This window comes from Chiloscyllium punctatum, chromosome 1 (genome assembly GCF_047496795.1).
Source record: "Chiloscyllium punctatum isolate Juve2018m chromosome 1, sChiPun1.3, whole genome shotgun sequence".
NCBI classification, from domain to species: domain Eukaryota; kingdom Metazoa; phylum Chordata; class Chondrichthyes; order Orectolobiformes; family Hemiscylliidae; genus Chiloscyllium; species Chiloscyllium punctatum.
In genome coordinates this window covers 122631721-122646277 of record NC_092739.1, presented here as the reverse complement: position 1 = coordinate 122646277, position 14557 = coordinate 122631721, and the positions used below count along the sequence as shown (strand labels likewise).

Below are 14557 nucleotides of genomic sequence, written 5' to 3'. Positions count from 1 at the left end.
GTGCTTGGTAATGAACCAGGCCAGGTGTTTGATTTAGTTGTAGGTGAGCACTTTGGAGAGAGTGACTATAATTCAGTTACGTTTAGTTTAGCAATGGAAAGGGATAGGTACATGCCACAGGTCAAGAGTTATTGATGGGGCAAAGACAATTTTAATGCAATTAGGCAAGACTTAGGATGCATAGAATGGGGTAGCAAAATGCAGGGGATGCAGACAATCGAAATGTAGAGCTGGTTTAAGGAACAGATATTACGTGTCCTTGATAGGTATGTCCCTGACAGACAGCGAGGAAGTGATAAGGTAAGGGAACCGTGGTTTACTACAGAAATTGCATCTCTTGTTAAGAAGAAGAAAGAGGCTTATGTGATGATGAGGCAAGATGGTACAGATGATGCAATGGAGAGTTATAGATCAGCTAGGAAGGATTTAAAGAGAGAGTTAAGAAGAGCAAAGAGAGGACATGAGCAGTCTTTAGCAAATAGAATAAAGGAGAACCCTAAAGCTTTCTATAGGTATGTGAGGAATAAAAGGATGACTAGGGTAGGAATAGGGCCAGTCAAAGACAGAAGTGGGGAAGTTGAGTGTGGACCCTGTGGAGATTGGAGAGCTGCTAAATGAACATTTCTCAACAAGAAAAGGAGAATATTGTAGAGGAGAAAAATGAGGCATGAGATATTAGACTAGAAAGGATTGAGGATAGGTGTTATCAATTCTAGAAGGAGTGAAAGTAGACAAGTCCCCTGGGCCGGATGGGATTTATTCGAGGATTCTCTGGGAAGCTAGGGAGGAGATAGCGGAGCCTTTGGCTTTGATATTTGAGTCGTCATTGTCTACGGGTTTAGTACCTGAGGACTGGAGGATTGCAAATGTTGTGGCTTTGTTCAATAAGGGCAGCAGAGATGACCCACGTAATTATAGACCAGTGAGCCATACTTCTGTTGTAGGAAAGGTTTTGGAAAGGATTATAAGAGATAAGATTTATAATCATCAAGCAAGCAACAATTTGATTTCTGATAGTCAACATAGTTTTGTCAAAAGCAGGTTATATCTCACAAACCTCATTGAGTTTTTTGAGAAGGTGACCAAGCATGTAGATGAGGGTAGGGCAATTGACGTAGTATACTTGGACTTCAGTAAAGCCTTTGATAAGGTTCCACATGGTAGGCTGATGGAGAAAATGCAGAGGCATGGAATTGAGGGTGATTTAGCAGTTTGGATTAGAAACTGGCTTTCTGGAAGAAGGCATCGAGTGATGGTTAATGGAAAATATTCAGTCTGGAGTCCAGTTACTAGTGGTGTTCCACAAGGATCTGTTTTGGGACCACTGCTGTTTGTCATTTTTATAAATGACTTAGACGCAGGCATAGGTGGATGGATTAGTAAACTTGCAGACGACTAAAGTCGGTGGAGTAGTGGACAGTTTGGAAGAATGTTACAGGTTGCAGGGGGATTTGGATAAAATGCAGAATTGGGCTGAGAGGTGGCAAATGGAGTTCAATGCAGCTAAATGTGAGGTAATTCACTTAGGGAAGAATAACATGATGGTTGGGTACTTAGTCAATGGAAAGATTCTTGGTAGTGTGGATGTGCAGAGGGATCTTGGAGTCCATGCGCATAGATTCCTGAAAGTTGCCACCCAGGTGGATAGTGCTGTTAGGTTTCATTGGTAGAGAGGTTGAATTCCGGAACCGCAATATCATGCTTCAACTGTACAAAACGCTAGTGCAGCCACACTTGGAGTATTGTGTACAGTTCTGGTCGCCCCATTACAAAAAGGATGTGGAAGCATTGAAAAAGATGCAGAGGAGATTTACCAGGATGTTGCCTGGTCTGGAGGGAAGGTCTTATGAGGAGAAGCTGAGAGACTTGGGTCTTTTCTCATTGGAAAGAAGAAGGCTAAGGGGGAGTTTGATAGAGACATACAAGATGATCAGCGGATTAGATAGGATAGACAGAGAAAGAGTTTTTCCTAGGATGATGATGTCAGCTTGTACGAGAGGGCATAACTACAAATTGAGGGGTGATAGATTTAAGACTGATGTCAGAGGCAACTTCTTTACACAGAGAGTGGTAAGGGCGTGGAATGCCCTACCTGCTAAGGTAGTCAACTCAGCCACATTAGGGAGACTTAAACAATCCTTAGATAAACTCATGGATGATTTTGGGATAGTGTAGGGGGACGAGCTGAGAAAAGTCCACAGGTCCGTGCAACATCGAGGGCCGAAGGGCCTGTTCTGTGCTGTATTGTTCCATGTTCTATGTTCTAAAACTGAGATTTGTAATTATTAAGGAATCAAAGGTTATAAGGGATAGGCAGGAAAGTGGTATTAAGGGTCACCAGATCAGCCATGATCTCATTGAATGATAGAACAGACTTGTTGGGCTTATTGGTCTTCTGCTCTGCTGTCTTATGGTCTTATTCCCTTGTAAAGACAAGCATTTCTATTCAATGAATTTATAAGCCACATGGAACTGTCAACTAAACTGTAAATTCACAAGCACCCGCTATGATAATGAAATGTTGAGAAATCAGCAATGCAGCACTGATCTCGTAATCAAGCCTCAGGCTTTGAGCAAAATATCAAGCACTGGATATTTTAATATAGCTGTATTAAAACACTGTTTATAAACATTTAAAGGGAGGAAGATTAAATGCCTTGAAAGTGCAACAGCTTCCTTTGACAGCTCTCTTGACAACTCCACTCAGGCTAACAACTGCAATGGATTTACTCATTTTTAGTGGATAATCATGTTTACTTTTACCTACCCCAAAAGACCACTTGTCTCTCCCAAAGGATGCCTGATTATCCTAAATGTGTCCTGGAACAATCTCCAAAAGTGTACACTACCTTGTCAAAGAAAGCAAGTAAGTTTACCTCCTCTCCTACCAGATCCAAAGTGCACAAGTTGTGTTTAGGATATTGCACTGGTGAGAATCAGAGGTAACTATGAATCATAGATATGCATAAATCCATGAAAATTATGAAGGCTGGGTTTAGATGTGGGAATTTTAATTTTGTGTCTCCTATACCACTTTTAATAAGGTGAAGGGCTATTCCATTTGCACATGAAGCCTTCAAATAACAACTGCAACAGGGAAATGATTTGAACAATCATACCTTGAGACAGTAACCATAGATTGTGTGGCAGGTAATTGGTACTTTGACATTCCCATAAAAATCTGCTGATACAATTTATAGTTTGTGCCGAATTTTAACATGCTTTCTTTTCTCTCTCAATATTTCAGTTCAATTCAGGATTTTGTTGGGTGTGTTATAAATCAACCTGCTCACATTGTGAAAAATCAAACAGACTCAGCCCTAACACTTCCTTGAACGATGTTTCCCTTCTGTTTTATAAGCCCTGGCAGCTTCACCAATGGAGAGTATCATGCTCTCTCTTCCAAAGGCATTGAAAATACAGATATCCTCATGTTGTTCTTGCTGCTTTATCATGGCCACCATTGTCAGTAATGTTGCTAATGTTCCAGAGCTGCCTCCTCCACCTGCCAGGTGCTTCCTGTGGCAATATCTTATGTCCAATCACCGAATACCACACCAAAGACATGGCCTATGCTAAAAAGCTTGCCCAATGTCTTTCTTATCCCATATGTGTTTAAAAGTTGTACAAAAAGAACTTCTAGTTGTTCAGCACCTTTAATATAATGAAATAAGTAGACGCATTTCACAAGGGGAGTTATAAAAACTGCACCATGTAATGGATTTAAGGCAGTTGATCAAATGCTTGGAATCTTGTCAGCCCCTGAACAGTGTGGGCTATGGTGAGAAATTTGGAAAAAAATGAGTGAGGTGTTCAACGAGGCCCTGCTCATTATCAAGACCATAAAGTTCAATTTTCTCAGGGAGATAGGATGTTGAAGAAGGCATTTGGCATGCTGCCTTCATTGGTCAGACCATTGATTATAGGAGTTAGGGGATCATGTTGAGGTTGTACAGGACTTTGGAGAGGAGAAAGCGAGGACTGTAGATGCTGGAGATCAGAGCTGAAAATGTGTTGCTGGAAAAGCGCAGCAGGTCAGGCAGCATCCAAGGAACAGGAGAATCGACATTTCGGGCATCAGCCCTTCTTCAGGAATGAGGAAAGTGTGTCCAGCAGGCTAAAATAAAAGGTAGGGAGGAGGGACTTGGGGGAGGGGCATTGGGAATGCGATAGGTGGAAGGAGGTCAAGGTGAGGGTGATAGGCCGGAGTGGGGTGGGGGCGGAGAGGTCAGGAAGAAGATTGCAGGTTAGGAAGGCGGTGCTGAGTTCGAGGGATTTGACTGAGACAAGGTGGGGGGAGGGGAAATGAGGAAACTGGAGAAATCTGAGTTCATCCCTTGTGGTTTAAAAGGCATCTTGAGTAGGAAGGGTTTGGAGGGATATGGGCCGGGTGCTGACAAGTGGGACTAGATTGGGTTGGGATATCTGGTTGGCATGGACGAGTTGGATGAAGGGTCTGTTCCCCTGCTGTACGTCTCTATGACTCTATGACTGTTTGACTACGTTGAAACTCTCTCTATTGAATGGTCAGAGACTTATTTGCATGGATTATCCTTTATTACCACCCTTATTATTACTTATAGAGTCAAAGAGTCATAGAGATGTACAGCATGGAAACAGACCCTTTGGTCCAACCCATCCATACCAACCAGATATCCCAACCCAATCTAGTCCCACCTGCCAGTACCCGGCCCATATCCTTCCAAACCCTTCCTATTCATATACTCATCCAAATGCCTCTTAAATGTTGCATTGTACCAGGCACCACCGCATCCTCTGGCAGCTCATTCCATACAAGTACCACCCTCTGTGTGAAAAAGTTGCCCCTTAGGTCTCTTTTATATCTTTCCCCTCTCACCCTAAACCTATACCCTCTTGTTCTGGACTTCCCAACCGCAGGGAAAAGACTTTGCCTATTTATCCTATCCATGCCCCTCATAATTTTGTAAACCTCTATAAGGTCACCCCTCAGCCTCCGACGCTCCAGGGAAAACAGGCCCAGCCTGTTCAGCCTCTCCCTATAGCTCAAATCCTCCAACTCTGGCAACATCCTTGTAAATCTTTTCTGAGCCCTTTCAAGTTTCACAACATCTTTCCAATAGGAAGGAGACCAGAATTGCACACAATACTCCAACAGGGGCCCAACAAATGTCCTGAACAGCTGCAACATGACCTCTCAACTCTTGTACTCAATAAAGGAAAGCATACCAAACACCTTCATCACTATCCTGTCTACCTGCAACTCTACTTTCAAGGAGCTATAAACCTGCACTCCAAAGTCTCTTTGTTCAGCAACACTCCCTAGGACCTTACCATTAAGTGTATAAGTCCTGCTAAGATTTGCTTTCCCAAAATGCAGCACCTCGTATTTATCTGAATTAAACTCCATCTGCCACTTCTCAGCCCATTGGCCCATCTGGTCCAGATCCTGTTGTAATCTGAGGTAACCTTCTTCACTGTCCACTACACCTCCAATTTTGGTGTCATCTGCAAACTTACTAATTGTACCTCTTATGCTCACATCCAAATCATTTATGTAAATGACAAAAGGTAGAGGATGCAGCACCGATCCTTGTGGCATTCCACTGGTCACAGGCCTCCAGTCTGAAAACAACCCTCCACCACCACCCTCTGTCTTCTACCTTTGAGCCAGTTCTGTATCCAAATGGCTAGTTCTCCCTGTATTCCATGAGATCTAACCTTGCTAATCAGTATCCCATGGGGAACCTTGTCAAATGCCTTACTGAAATCATCTCTTCTGCTCGGCCCTCATGAATCTTCTTTGTTACTTCTTCAAAAAACTCAATCAAGTTTGTGAGACATGATTTCCCATGCATAAAGCCATGTTGACTATCCCTAATCAGTCCTTGCCTTTCCAAATACATGTACAACCTGTCCCTCAGGATTCCCTCCTACAACTTGCCCACCACTGAGGTCAGACTCACTGGTCTATAGTTCCCTGGCTTATCTTTACCGCTCTTCTTAAACAGTGGCACCATGTTTGCCAATCTCCAGTCTTCTGGTACCACACCTGTGACTATCAATGATACAAATATCTCAGTAAGAGGACCAGCAATCACTTCTCTAGCTTCCCACACAGTTCTTGGGTACACCTGATCAGGTCCTGGGGATTTATCCACCTTAATCTTGCTTAATTCATATGCACTCTCCCATTGTTCGATTAGTGGATGGTTGCCAAAACCTCCAGGCATGAAAGTCAGAGGGGTTGCTTCATGACTCCAGTGTGCTGTTTGCTCCTCTGGACCTCCAACTTGGATACCTGGCAGATTCCATGGACAGCAAGCCGACACACCTCATGTTCATAAACTTTGGCATTTGACATGTATCAACCTCATTGCACTGTCCCTGTTTCAGGTGCAGGACCGGCAGCCTCTATTCTCTATTTTCTTAATCTCGCTCTCAGATTTTTGCAGATTGACTTGGATCTGAGAGTTTCAGTTATAGGTTAAGGAATCTGTAACCCAATATAACACAACCTCAATTATCTGAACAAGATGGGCAGGGAGTATTTTGTTTGGACAACTGATTGTTCTGATAACGGATCTGATTGTAAACAAAGGCAGCCATACTGAACATTCAAACTGAACTTTCTGTCCATGTAGGAGCATGTTGTGTTCATGCCAACTCCTGAACAGCGGCCAACATCAGATGTCTTTCACCCCCTCAACATTCTGGATTGGGACAAGAGCAAACTAAAGGTTCATTAACTCATTCATGTGGGTGTGTGTGTGTGTGTGTGTGTGTGTGTGTGTGTGTGTGTGTGTGTGGAGAGTTAGAGGACAAAGCAAGTGGGTTCTGCTAGCAAGGATATAGCAACTCGTTTTCATTTGCAACAGGAGGAAGAAGAAGAGGAGATGACAAGCAACCAGGGGGACAAAACAATCCAACATTAGTCGATGTGATACTGCAGATCGGGACAGGTACTTAAGATTCCAGAAGAACTGGAAATTCAGTTTGCAGCTCAGTTTTTTTTGTGTGTCGTTTGCTGTTCTTGTTAATATGCGATCTTAAATCCACTGTAGTTTGTTTCTACTCTCTTTCCGTCAGGATGCTCAAAAAAACAATTGTTTTCGTCCTGGTGGATGTCCTGTGTGTGATTGTGGATAAGCGTCTCTCTCATAATGTGTGTTTTTACATAGAGTTCATTCCAATTTACGGGATCTTGAGATCTTGTTTGGATAATCCAAAATTTGGATAATTGATGTTTGGATAATCAAGGTTGTTCTGTAATACAATGGCTTGTTTTGGACTCTTCCCTTCTTAAAGCCTATTTCTATGGCAATGTGAATCACATAGGCCTTGTACCAAGGTAAAAATAATAAGTAGCTTTCCTCAAGAGCACAACTCCATTGTACCTTGGAATTAAACAGATTAAAGTGTAATTTAATCTATAATTAAAATGTAACTGTTTATAAAACTTGATTTCCCTTACACATCGCTGTGGCCAGGCAGAACTTAAAATGACTCCCTTTATTCCTCCCAAATCATAACAATCTTATAAGCTTGAGATTTATAATCTTGCTCAGTGTACAGTCAATAAATATTGTAGCATAGTGGTAATGTTGTGCCTTTGAGTCAGGATACCTTGGTCCATGTCCCACTTGCCCTAGAGATGTGTCATAACCTGAACAGGTTGAATTCAAAGTATACAGTGTGTATGCAAACACATATAGTGAACAGAATATAGCTGAGACAGGCTAGTGGAAAGTTTAGAGTACCTGAATATGGCTCCAACCCTCCTGAGTGATATCTATCTTGTGGGCACAGTCAAAGCTTCTGGCCCATACAACACATGCTGGAAATTTATAATTTGCAGCATAACAGTTTTTTTTCCTCCTGCTGGAATTGGCAATGTGCCTTACCCTCCCCCCACCCCTCTAACTGATCTGACATTTGATCCCTTTGCTTGGCTTCCTGTCTCCCAATTCCCAGTTTTAAAAGCTCCTCCTTGTCTACCTACCTCCTGCCCTCCAGCTTCCAATCTTCACCTTCAAGCTATCCCAATACCTAACTTCAAATCCCCTCTCTGACTTCTTGCATCTCAAGCCCCAACATCCCAACCACTTCCTCTGTCTCCTTTCTCAGGAAACCCAGTCTCCAGTCAGCCTTCTGAGTTTCTTATCTCTCAATTATCAACTTTCAATCCTCTTCTTGCCTTTCCATCTGTTGACTTCTCGCACTCGCTGTGATCCAAATTGCATAATTTTTTTTCCCCTCTTTGGTAGTTGGCAGCTTGTTCCACATTGACTTGATCTAAGGAACACACGTTTTACTCAGAATTCATGCCCCAAATTTCCACCACTGTACTGAATCAGTTGGCTTACTTATTTTTATAGGCACGAGACGCACAGCTATAATTTTCTCATGGACTAAACTGAACATTTCCTAAACTATACAATCTGTGGAAAGTGACATCAAAATGGAAGAGACTTTGGGTTAAAGATGAAGTGAAAAGTAAAATGATTCTGCAATTAACTCATGATGGATCACCCAGTAAGAATAGCTATTCTCTGGTTTTGGTCAGCATTACCAAAACAACAATCCATTCTTCAATGTAAATGTGATTGTTAGAAGCTTCTGTTTGGAAAGTTTTATTTTAAAATGCATTATTCCTTTGTTTATTTTTTAAAGTTATGGGCTATAATTATGATCTTATTTTCTTACATGCTGTGAGAGTTTAAGTTGCAAACAAATCTCTCATGGATGAAGTGAGGATTTCTAAATATAGTTCCATTTTTAAGTGCTGAGTTGTATTTATGGTCATGTCTTTCCAGTATTGCTCACATGCCAAACAATCTAAGGCTGGCTTAAAGCTAATCTGAATGCATTCCTATTTTCCTGGCCTGTCACACTGATATTTAAAAGCAAAAAAAAAAATCACTGCTTTTCTCTATGCCACAATGTTTGCACATCAGTTGCAGCAACCGCATCTTCCAAATCATGCAAAGACTTCATCTATTTCTGTGTCCCAAGTTTTCAAAACTGCACCTGGAAAATGGTTTCAAATATTATTCCTGACATTATGGAGGAAGTATTTGTTCTTCCTATTTGAATGAATATTTGGTACAATGGATCATTTGCCATTACAGAAACAAATGGGCACCAATCAACCACACCGCCCCGTGGCCCAACATTTCAACTCCCCCTCCCACTCTGCAGAGGACATGGAGGTCCTGGGCCTCCTTCACCGCCGCTCCCTCACCACCAGATGCCTGGAGGAAGAACGCCTCATCTTCCGCCTCGGCAAACTTCAACCCCAGGGCATCAATGTGGACTTCAACACTTTCCTCATTTCCCCTTCCCTCACCTCCCCCTAGTTCTAAACTTCCAGCTCAGTAACTGTCCCCATGACTTGTCCGGACTTGTCCTACCTGCCTATCTCCTTTTCCACCTATCCACTCCATCCTCCTCCCTGACCTATCACCTTCATCCCCTCCCCCACTCACCCATTGTACTCTATGCTACTCTCTCCCCACCCCCACCCTCCTCTAGCTTATCTCTCCACACTTCAGGCTCACTGCCTTTATTCCTGATGAAGGGCTTTTGCCCGAACCGTCGATTTTGAAGCTACTTGGATGCTGCCTGAACTGCTGTGCTCTTCCAGCACCACTAATCCAGAATCTGGTTTCCAGCATCTGCAGTCATTGTTTTTACCTCACAGGAATAGGGGAGGACTGGTGTTTAAACATGAAGAAGATATTTGCTCCATCTCCCTGATAGTCTGTGCTCTGATATTCCCAGTGATTCCATTGCTTTCAGCACACACAGGATATTTTGATCTACTTGGTTGGTGGTGAGAAGTGGTGAAGGAGAGGGTGTATTGAACTATCTATCAAGGGGGCGGTCTTTACCCAAGATGCCATCCTTTCCACATGGAGACCTGAAGATGATAAGAATGACTGACGGCTGAATGAAGAGACTGTGGCTGCTGTCAAGACAATGAGCATTCACCAACATGATGGTCATACTCCACCATTGGTGCGAATTCCTTTAGTTCCTCTACTTCTCCTCATTGATATGGGGACTGTGCAGAGCTATGTACTCCATTGGGAATCCTGCTCTATTAGGAAAACAAGGATAGACCCAGCAGTTCCCTGCTGAGGAAAAAAAACATTGTATTCACCACATCCACCATAAATGTCCTCCGTCACCGAACGATGCTATTGATGTCGACATACTGGGAGATGATGGATATGCCACCCACTCCTGCCGGGAAAGTTCCAAATCCTTGAAGCTGAATGAACCTGTGATCCTAACAGCCACAGGCAGGACTGTCGTCCCCCAGTATGAAGCTGCAGATCGTGTTGAAGAAGGTGACAGTGCTCAGTGATGAGCTCCTTGTTCAATCAGAATCCCTTCACACTCTGCTCCTGGGTTACATGTAGCTTGGCAAGGTGTTCTTGAATAACCCTGATGTCTGGGCAGGGTTGGTGTAGGCCCTCCAGTATACACTGTGCCACTCGGTCCTGCAACCTCTCTCTGTGTGTCAGATTTACTGCCTTCCATTTTCGTGAAACATTGACAGGTTCAAGTTGACCGGATTCTTGGAATACCTGGTACGGATATGGCAGATTTCTCCTTCTCACCCATCCTACCACACAAACTCACTCCATGGTTTCAGAGCTTCCCTTCTCTGCAGCATCTACTCTAATTGTTGTTCATGTTGCAGACTGAGATGTTGTAGCCAAAGTCCCCAAGCTCCATCTAGAGTTGGGTCTCCAAATCCTCAGGTCTCCCTGAATGTCTGAAGCAGCTCACAGCACAACCTCCAGTAAACCATCCTCAGCACCTCCACTAACTTTTCAAAAACAGGTGTCAGTCAGAAGCTGCTCAACTACAAGTTAGATGCCTGGACCTTTTGAATAATACCCAAGAGGCTTACTCATGTTACTGACCTCATGATCAGCTGAGACGGACTAACACAGGTGTTCAGTGGACAGGCACAGACCAAGTTTCAAAGCAGTGAGTCAAGCTGCTTAAACCAGCTATCAATGGAGCACCACATGTGGCACACCAGGAAGTGAACAAGAGCGCACATTTTTTACATTGTTTCTGAGGTTCATAATGATGGAACTCGATAATTCAGGATGACGAACACCAAAGTCAAGAGTGTGGTGCTGGAAAAGCACAGCAGATCAGGCAGCATGTGAGGAGTGGAGAATCGACGTTTTGGGCATAGGATCTTCATCAGGGTTCATCCCTGATAAAGGATTTATGCCGGAAACGTCGATTCTCCTGCTCCTTGAATGCTGCCTGACCTGCTGTGCTTTTCCAGCACCACACTCTCGACTCCCTAACAAACACCAAAGGCCTGGGTAAGATACAGAAGGACATATGGATTAGACTGGAAGATATGGAAGGATTACACAATGGACAACAAGCTTCAGGAATATGGTGTTGTCAGAGGAATGGGACTAGGTGGAGTACTGAGAGTTTGGATGGTCCAGTCAAAAGAATGAGATCATAATATAAAGGCATTGCCAGATCAGGTAAAGCGGTTAGTTATTGTGGTTCTGTTCGCTGAGCTGGGAATTTGTCTTGCAAACGTTTTGTCCCCTGTCTAGGTGACATCCTCAGTGCTTGGGAGCCTCCTGTGAAGCGCTTCTGTGCTGTTTTCTCCGGTATTTATAGTGGCCTGTCTCTGCTGCTTCCGGTTGTCAGTTCCAGCTGTCCGCTGTAGTGGCCGGTATATTGGGTCCAGGTCGATGTGTTTGTTGATAGAGTCTGTGGATGAGTGCCATGCCTCTAGGAATTCCCTGGCTGTTCTCTGTTTGGCTTGCCCTATAATGGTAGTGTTGTCCCAGTCGAATTCATGTTGCTTGTCATCTGTGTGTGTGGCTACTAAGGATAGCTGGTCGTGTCGTTTTGTGGCTAGTTGGTGTTCATGGATACGGATTGTTAACTGTCTTCCTGTTTGTCCTACGTAGTGTTTTGTGCAGTCCTTGCATGGGATTTTGTACACTACATTGGTTTTGCTCATGCTGGGTATCGGGTCCTTCGTTCTGGTGAATTGTTGTCTGAGAGTGGCTGTTGGTTTGTGTGCTGTTATGAGTCCTAGTGGTCGCAGTAGTCTGGCTGTCAGTTCGGAAATGCTCCTGATGTATGGTAGTGTGGCTGTTCACCTCTATCGACAAAACCCTAGCCAGAGAAACAATAGCCAACCTGCTAGACAGACATAACAGACAACAGGACGTTGAACCTATCAACAAAGACGGCATACTTAAACTACTGGACTTGTGCCTCACAACATACTTCACATTCAACAACCAGATATACGAACAAATCGATGGAACACCCATAGGCTCACCGATCTCTGGACTCATAGCAGAAGCAGTAATGCAAAACTTAGAACAAACAGTCTTACCGCAAATTCAACCCAAACTCTGGGTCAGATATGTGGATGACACCTTTGTAATAATTAAAAACACAGAAATAGAGAACACACACCAGATCATCAACGCCACACTCACAGGAATCCGATTCACTAGAGAGGAAGAAAAGGACAACCAACTCCCATTCCTAGATGTGATTGTACAGAGAACACCGAATGAGAATTCACCACAAAGGTTTACAGGAAAACCACACACACAGACCAAGTCCTAAACTATGAAAGCAACCACCCCAACACACACAAACGAAGTTGCATCAAGACACTATTCAAAAGGGCCACAACACAAGGCAGCACACCAGAACTGCAAAAAGAGGAAGAGGAACACCTATACAAGGTATTCGCCAAAAACGGATACCCTCGCAATTTCATCAACAGATGCCTAAGGGAAAGACAACGGAACGAGGACATGCCGCAACCCAAAGGACTAGCCACGCTACCATACATCAAGAACATTTCCGAACTGACAGCCAGACTACTGCGACCACTAGGACTCATAAGAGCACACAAACCAACAGCCACTCTCAGACAACAACTCACCAGAACGAAGGACCAATGTAGTGTACAAAATCCCATGCAAGGACTGCACAAAACACTACGTAGGACAAACAGGAAGACAGCTAACGATCCATATCCATGAACACCAACTAGCCATGAAACGACACGACCAGCTATCCTTAGTAGCCACACACACAGATGACAAGCAACATGAATTCGACTGGGACAACACTACCATTATAGGGCAAGCCAAACAGAGAACAGCCAGGGAATTCCTAGAGGCATGGCACTCATCCACAGACTCTATCAACAAACACATCGACCTGGTCCCAATATACCGGCCACTACAGCGGACAGCTGGAACTGACAAACGGAAACGGCAGAGACAGGCCACTATAAATGCTGGAGGAAACAGCACAGAAGCACTTTACAGGAGGCTCCCAAGCACTGAGGATGTCACCTAGACAGGGGACGAAACGTTTGCAAGACAAATTCCCAGCTCGGCAAACAGAACCACAACAACGAGCACCCGAGCTACAAATCTTCTCCCAAACTTTGAAATGGTTAGTTATATCAGGTATTTGTTCCACCTCACAGAACTAATCCAGTCACCATAAACCCAGATGAGATATCTGTTCAGAATGGAGCAATGTGCAGACCAAGCTAAGTGTACTGCTCAATACAAACTAGCAATCTGTCTAGAACGGAAAACTGTGCAGGCCACTCCAGTGTATTGATCTATAAACCCAGACTAAATATCTGTCCGGCACATGACAGTGAATTGATCTGTAAGCCTGAAGCAGTTATCCTCCCATCATGTAGAGATCATCAAAGAAATGCATTGCTCAATAACACTGTGTTAACCTGCTGCCTAGCACAAGGGAACTTGCAGCCCATGCTGGAAGTGACAAGATGTGTTGGGGGGGGTGGGGGGGTGGGGGTGGTGGTGGGGGGGAGCGGAGTCAGTTTAAATACCAACAAATGGGAGGGGTTTGGGATACAAACTGAGAGGGGGAGATTGAGAGACAATGTCATGGAAGGACGTGGTCACAGGTTTCATACTGCTGAAATGAAGATATTTCAACAGGATCTTGTAACACGAGCCAGTATTTTCAGGAATGATGCATGAACGGGATATTGGTAGTTCCTTGAAAGTGGAGTTGCAGGTAGACAGGATGGTGAAGAAGGTATTTGGTATGCTTGCCTTTACTGGTGAGTGTATTGCATATAAGAGTTGAGAGGTCATGTTGCAGCTGTACAGGACGTTGGTTAAGCCACTTTTGGAATATTGTGTGTAATTCTGGTCTCCCTCCTACAGGAAGGATGTTGTGAAACTTGAAAGGCTTCAGAAAAGATTTACAAGGATCTTGCCACGTTTGGAGGGTTTAAGCTATAGGGAGAGGCTGGATAGGCTGGGACCTTTTCCTCTGGAGTGTCAGAGGCTGGGAGGTGACCTTATAGTGGTTATAAAATCAAGAGGGGTAAATAGAGAGGAGGGGAAGTCCAACACTAGAGGCCATAGGTCTAAGGTGAGGGGAGGAAAGATTTAAAAGAGATCTAAGGGGCAACTTTGTCATGCAGAGGGTGGTATGCGTGTGGAAGTGATCGAGGCTAGTACAATTATAGCATTTAAAGGGCATCTGGATGGGA

The 14557-nt window shown here is 43.9% G+C and overlaps 1 long non-coding RNA gene across 1 annotated transcript; it reads left to right on the top strand.

The window, feature by feature from the left end:
• Window positions 1-6629: 6629 nt before the first annotated feature.
• Window positions 6630-8447, top strand: LOC140482606 (uncharacterized). The gene is made up of 3 exons (XR_011961767.1): window positions 6630-6719; window positions 6858-6941; window positions 8358-8447. It is a non-coding gene; the product is annotated as an uncharacterized lncRNA (long non-coding RNA).
• Window positions 8448-14557: the final 6110 nt, after the last annotated feature.